Raw genomic sequence first — 7,800 nt, 5'->3', positions numbered from 1 at the left:
TGACATGCATCAAAATGCATATTCAGGCTTTAGAAGCATGTGCCTGAGGTGATTCTAAATGATGGAATGGAAGAGGGACAAAATGAAAGATTCTTTCATTCTCAAATAGATTGGGCATGCATGTGAATGCCCAGAGGAGGCCTCTGATTGACAGAGAAGCTATATATTGGGACAGAGGTTAGAGGTAGACAGAGAAGTTTCAGAATTGTCAATGTAGTCATTGTCACTAACGCATTCAGCCAAAAGAGGCCACAAAGAGATGTGGGGAGAAGGAAGGAAGCCAAGGGGTCAAGGACAGACTCTTCTGAATGGAGAAGAAAGACTCGGGAAGAGGAAGAGAGATGAATAGAAAGAAGTAGCATCTGCAGTGAATGCCTTTGCTAAATACGAATGAGCGGATTAGCAGGGTAGCTGGAAGAATGGGTGGGTTGACATCAGGAGAAAATCAATGGCTCTTAATTAATACCACCCCAAAGAGTAAGGATGATGGGGGCAGAGAAATGGATGATTTACACCAAAGAAGGGGTCAATCCTGGTAAGAATAAATTATACCCTTTATAGATGGCCAGGCACACTGTGGCTTTTGTCTTATTTTGTTTTTTTTTTTATTTTAAATTCTAACTATTGAGTTTATGAGTAGAGGAGCATATGAGCACAGAACAGGAGCCATTCACATCAAAACAACAGTCTGCCTTCATAAATAAAGTAAGCTGCCATTACTAAAATAGGGAACAATGGCTAGGTGACCCTGACGCCCAAGAACCAAAGGTCAACTCACTGAAAGGCTCTTCACATCATACATGCTTACTATAGCTTGGTCCGTTCCATCTGTCATGACTTCATTCTGCACACCAGGTTTTCTCCTGCCACGGGAAATAACAAATCTGAAAATCTCATTTTAGAAATCCATGGAAAAAAAAACATATTAAAAATATAAATTTAAAGAAGAGAAAGGTTTAACTGACTTAAGAAGAAGATGCTCATAGGTGTTTAAATATACCCTTCACATATGTAATGGGAAGAACATTTATTAGCTCTTTATAAAAAAGCACAGTAGTGAGGGATATAAGAAATAGAAAAGGAAAAAGAAGTTTGAACACAAAGCCATTCATTAGGCTCACAATTTAGGCCCTCTGAGAACATTGTGGAAATGGGTTGCTGAGGTCCTGTCTGACCAGTACCGGACAGAACAGAGCAAGGAGAAAAAAATATGATGTTGGCCTCCAAAATATCTGCTATTTTCCCCTTCTGATCATCAAACAAGGAAAAAGAGATGTTGAATATTGAACTCCCTAGAAAAGACACTCTAAGATAGAAAAGACACAATCTTGGTGTGTTTAGCCAGCTTTCAGTGTTTTGTTAGTTTTGATGCAAAGTGCTGAAGACATTTAGAAAGGTTAACATTTAAAATCACAGAGCTACCAAAAAACTGACTTAACAGAATTGTCCTAGCTCTTCAAGCTTAGAAACAAACTATTTAGATATGAAAATGAAAATCAGGATTAAATTGACTCAAATGGTAATTGATGACAAGGGAAATAAATGGTATTTATTTGGTGCCTTGTTAATATATTATTTTATAGCTCTTCATTAGCAGGGAGCTAATCAGTCTTTTCTTCACTGCAGTAAGCAATCCAGAGAAGTGTTCTAATATTTCTATTAGCCTTTGGCAGCATAGTGTTGAGCAAAATCAAAAACAAAATTGATGTGTAGAAATGGGTTGTGAGATTTTTTTTCAAAATTTTTACGGTTTGGATTTTGTTAATTTCTTTTTATCTCTATTCCCCCCGATATTTGCTTCTTAGTTAATTCCCCACTTTGCTGAAGCCCCTGCTACCAATACTACCTCGTAATGGTTTCCAAACTTTAGGAACAGATTTTCAGGAAGAAGTAACAAGAACTATATGAAAGGATCTCTATTTCAAGAGTTATACACTAGCACTCAACCAATAGAAATTAATATTAGAAATATTTACTGGGTACCCCTGTGTTGCTCAGTGGTTTAGTGCCTGCCTTTGGCCCAGGGCATGATCCTGGAGTCCCGGGATCGAGTTCCACATCAGGCTCCCTGCTTCTCCCTTTGCCTGTGTCTCTGCCTCCCTCTCTCTCTCTCTCTTTCTCTCTCTCTGTGTGTGTGTGTGTGTGCATGTGTGTGTCTCATGAATAAATAAATAAATAAAATCTTTTTAAAAAAGAAATATTTACTGAAAAAAAGCCTTTAAAAAAAACTGTGTCTTTACCCATCCAGAGCAAACAATTATTATAGGAAAAACCACAGTATAAATCACAAGATAAAAAGAGCAACCAGAATAAATGAATCATTAGTGACCTATGAAGATTCAGCATTTGTTTTAGGTTGGCTTCCTCAGACTTGAAAATAGGATGATGGGTCAGGGACTGTACATGTGGCCCTAGCTGAGGGGGGGTGCCCACAAGATCCTGGGGCATGACAGGGAGTATGTGTTACCTGCTGGTATAGCTTACCTATCCCCCTTTGCTTGCTTATGCCCAGTCTTGAATTAGAGATATCAGTGTGAGGAGAGCTTAACATCTCCCATGTGAAGATAGATTGCTGCTGGGCCCATATAATCTTATGATTTGGTGGATCTAGAGGTCCACATTGTGATTTTCCTAAATGGGCTTTCTGGAAACTCTGCATGTTTGGATATAAACTCCACATGTTTTTCTATTCTTCCCAGCAAAGATATCTCTAATGCAATGAGGTTTCCTGGGTTCTATTGCCCACATGCAAGGCTCTCTATACCACAGCTTGGGCCTGATACAGAACCTTATCCTACTCAAGGGTCCACACAAGTTGGGAACCTTCTGTGCCATTTGGCAAATTGGTTGGAGAAGTCACCTAAAGTTGAAAGGCCTTGAAGAGGCCTATCAAGCATTACCTTTCCTTCCTGGTGGTAACGGTGTAATACACAGCTAATAAATATACTTCTATCTGGCCAGCTGCAAATGGGCCAACTGTTTGAATGGTGGTAGTTGACTGTGATCTTCCAAGATCTTTTGGATTTTTGTAAAGACCAGAGTAGTGTATTAAATGTGAATATAAGGGAAGCAACAACCTTCCAATCCCTTAGGTCAGTAATTGTGGCAAAACTCTGTCAATGTGTAATGCAGTTTTATATTTACTACCTTGACTTGGGTAGGCACGAAAGGATGGTTTTAGAACTTCAGCTTGGCTTCCCTTCCCCACTGTGGCAGCTCTAACCCCATAGACCAAGAAATCAACATGATGGTTCCCAAATATGAACATGCCTAATATAAATTTGGGTATTGGGAACATAAACATGGGACAATGAACTTCCTGTGACCTGAACCAGAACTGGAACCAGGACTCCACTCATTATCTAACCCCACTCAAAGTCTGCCATTTCTCAAAATGTTGAGGTATTTTCCTTTCCTCAGTGTATGGTTACTTGAGGATATGGCCACAGATACCCTTAGGGGAAGATCTGGAGCAACCGGTGCTGCATTTACAAACAGACTTTATGGGGCTCCCTCCTCCTGGGAATCTTGTCTCTGCTTCAGTCTATGAACTCTGGGTTTAAAAGCTGGCTAAGTTACAGAAGGCAAGGGAGCTTGGCTTCTTACCAGATGGTTGCCCTCCATCTCCTGACCACCCTTTTAAAATTTCTTCTCTGTCTGCTGAACAATACTCAGGCTGGCTGACCATCTATTTTGCCCTCAGAAAGGCTATGTTCAACCAACCATCTCTGTAGTTTCCTGCAGGTCAATTTCCCATGGCTGTCATCCCAACCTCATTGCTCTTCATGATAATTTTGCCCGCCTCACTTATAATAGTTAAGTGTTGCCACCTGGGTTCTCACTGCAGGACCTTCCCATCTCCATTGCTATCAGGGAACCTTAGTTTTTGAACAATACCTCCTATTATATCAGCCCCTTGGACAGCCACCATTGGCTTCTCAATGATGTTGATGCTTCTCTCAAGAAGCTCATTGCCTGTTGCTGTGGAAATGGAGTATATCATGGAGAATTCCATGGAACATAGTCAGCCAATGGGATTTCTGGTCTATATCGTGGTATGCACGTCCTGGAATGCCTTCTACTGAGTGGCCTTTTGATTTTTTCTATTCCCTGCCATTGCAGTTCTGTACTTTCATTTTACTTCCTTAGGCCATCACTTTCCTGAAATGTCCCAAAGCCATTCTGGCAGCATGTTAGCACTGCCTCTGGGACTCCTATCTCAAGGGATAGTGCTATGACCAAGTATTCTCATAATAGAATCCCATCTACTTTTTCCTAGCTCATATTGGTATGTGCTGCTTCCACCTTATAGTTCCTTCAGAGTATAGAACACATCAGGTCAGCATTTCCTCAGACAGATAATGTTTCACTTAACCCTAGCTAATGGTCTATTGTCCAGGAAGAGCTGTGTGGGCAGATCCTGAGTGGGGCACACTTTGTCTTGAAGAGGAGATCTTTGCAATGTCGTCAAGCAAAGAAGGAGAGGGACTAGTCTTGAGTGAGAAGGAATGGACCACTTTGGCCAGCCCAGAGGATTCAGAAGGATCTAAAGATTCAGGAGTTTGAGTGCATTGACCCATATATCCTATCCCCAGTCTCCCTCAGGTTGCTCTTCTTTCCATCAGGGCCCTCACCTTAGCATAGAAGTCTTTTTGGGACTTAGAATTCAACTTTCTCTAGGACACACTTTTACAACTGCATTCTAGATTTCCCTTCCTCTTTCTGCATAAGATGATATTTTTTTTATATATATATTTGCAAGGAAGTACTCTAGCTATTACTTTTTTGCTTTATTTCTTTTCTCATAGAATTCAATTTTAGGGAGTGTCATACACACACACAGACATATATACACACACGTCAGTGTGTATCACTCTGCTTTAAACTGACTAATCTCCCTCATCTTTGCTTCTCCACTGCATTGCTAGCCACCCATCACAGCCATCTGATCTTATAATTTCTATTTTTCTGGAACCTCTCAAATGCCTGGGGTACTTAACATGTTCATACATCCCTTCCACTGCTACCTCATTCCAGTTCCCTAGTTCCCCATGGGTGGAAATTCTTGTAATATGACACTACTTTCCAGGAGTTATCAGTATTTTGTTGACCTAGAGTAATGCAGTCCCTGTTGTTGGGGGGCTGGCAAATGATCCAGCTCCAAGATGGACCACCCCTAGCACTAAGTGCCTTACATTGGTTTCTTGAGAAACAAACACTAAAATGGAGATTTACGTTTAGATGGCTTACTAGGGTATGCTCTCAGAAATACTTGTAAAAAAAAGAGGGAAACTGGATTGTCCAGGGAAAGGAGTTGCACTTAGGTGTACTTATAACAGAGGCCTCAGGTGATCTCACAGGAAGCTCTGAAGTGGGGATAGTCCCACAGAGATGTTCCTAATAGAGACAAGGGGCCTAGAATTATAGTCCTAAATTGACCAGTTATTGAATGTGTCCTGTGTCCTGAGTGAGGGTATAATATTAGGCAAAACTGCTTATTTTGGCTGAGGGAAATTCTTGGGGGTAGGAGTCAGCTATGAACTGTCAATAGGCACCATTCTTTAGCCACTGGGGAAATGATTACCTCATATCTCAAAAGTGGATCTGGGTAGCACAGCAGAGTTCCACTATGATATCAAAGCAACAGGAAACATCTAGCAATAAAGAAAACTGATGTAGGGAAAAACATTAAGGTTCAAAGCCCATGACCAAAAAAGAATTCTTGAGACATCTTTGGTGCAAAAAGGTGATTTTATTAAAGCACAAGGATAGGACCCATGGGTAGAAAGAGCTGCATTGGAGTCATGAGGAGTGACACATTATATACTTTCAAATTGGGAGGGAGTTAGGAAGAGCATAAGCCTATAAGGAATCTGGAAGCAAGGTTACCAGGACCTTGAGGGTGCTAGCTTTTGTTGGGAAAAAGTCATTTATTACCATCTAATAAAACCTTAGTCATGAGACCCTTCAGGTGTATATCAATAGGCCATATGCTTGGGGGATGATTGCCAACACGTATCTTGGGGGGTAGAGATAAAAAAAGGAATTTTTATACATTAAAGTAGGCTTATAGGATCCTGGGGATTGGGCTAAGATTGCCTGTTGCCCTTAGAATATTATTAATATCGAGGCAGTTGAGTCCCTGGAGGAATGTCACTCTGCCTGTTTCAAGGACTTGTCAATGGTCTGTAGGTAGTAAGAAAATTTAATAATATTTCTTCTGCCTTTGTTTCCCACATCAAAAACCAGGTAATCTGCTCTGTGCCTCAGATGGCTGTAGCCCAAAATAACTTTCACACACAAATCCTGGATGACATCCCTCTTAGCCAATCAATCAGGCAGAGCTGCCTTGACCTTCACCTTCTCAAAGAAGAAAAGTTGCCAATAACTTGCCAGAGCAGGGTGTATTTTCTTCTGTAGCAAAGTTCTTCCATAATAATTGGAGTCAGAATGGAGTAAATTACCTCCCACCAATGTTCCTGAACATGTCTTTATACACTATGAGTAACTACCTGGTAGACTGCAGTCCCACTTAATTAACATCCATGCTTCCTCTGATCTGGGAGACAGAATGAATTCCAGGGGATTCTAGTAGACTTGTTAGACTTTAGCAAAGCCAAATGCTCCACATAATTAAATGTAGATTGGGAAGAATTCTGCCTGAAAATCAGAGCGAAACAGCATAACATATGGCCCGGGTGTCAAATTTAAAAGGATATTTGTAGAAAGAAGTGTGCCTATCTGGAGGCAATTGGCCATAAAGCTCATGAAAAGGAAATCTTGGAAGAGTTTCAAGGTTAAAACTCAGTGCTACAAAGATGACCCAGAGTATTAATGATGGAATTTCCTTCTTCCTCTTCCATCACCTTTTATTCTTTGCAAATCTAAGTAAGCTTCATATGTCTGTTCTGTGAGTTTGAATTTTGGAATTTGGAATGAGTACTCCATAATGAAAGGGGAAGAGGAGCCAAGTTTTCAACTCAAGGTTGAGTATGTGCTTATTTGCAATGCAAAATAACTGATAATGGAAGACAGAGAAATGAAGAGAAAAGCAAAAGTATTCCATTTAGATTTAATACAGGTATTTTTCACTCATACAAAAGTGTGCTTATCATGCTTCTTTGATTAAAACACACACAAACAAACAAAACAAAAACTTTCAAGACTTCAAGAGAAAACTATACAGTACAAATGGGGTTTTCTTAGTCATTGCAAGTTAACCCTCTTGCACAATGTGAGGGGGCCTCTGTCTTCCCACTCACTCCAAAGCCTCTGAATCCCCTATTTCCATACTCCCTCTCAGAAGGTGGACTCAATTCTACACAGCACTTCCAAAGTAAAAATTGAGGCTACCAACTGGAATTTCTTCAACTTCGTGTAGTTAATTAAACCTTTTTCCCACCTGCTTAATAAAGCGGAGTTCTTCCAACTATATAAGGCCAATTTTGCAGCCTGTGGTCCCCATCTCATCCTCTACAAAATCCTCAGATGCTTTGTGTTGGTGATTAAGCCCTTTCTTCCTGTGCTCTTGTTTTTTCTCTCTCTCCACCTGCTTCTATATTTTCATTTCACAAGACTCTGTAGCTCACCTGCATATTGTCCACCACTGGGAAGCTCTTGCATTTCAATGCTGTTGAATACTCTTTGAATTTACAGTAGATTTTATTTTTCCCTGTTGACTAATACCCACCTCTGTGACTTCCATGCTAATTAAGCATCCTTGACCTTTCCCTTTTCCTCTGGCCACTCCTCACTACCCAACCTTTAGTGTTGGCATTCCTCCAGATCTGACCCTGGTCC

The sequence above is a fragment of the Vulpes vulpes genome, chromosome 12, assembly GCF_048418805.1.
Source record: "Vulpes vulpes isolate BD-2025 chromosome 12, VulVul3, whole genome shotgun sequence".
NCBI classification, from domain to species: Eukaryota; Metazoa; Chordata; class Mammalia; order Carnivora; family Canidae; genus Vulpes; species Vulpes vulpes.
The sequence above is the reverse complement of the archived record's forward strand: the minus strand, read 5'-3'. Positions refer to the sequence as shown.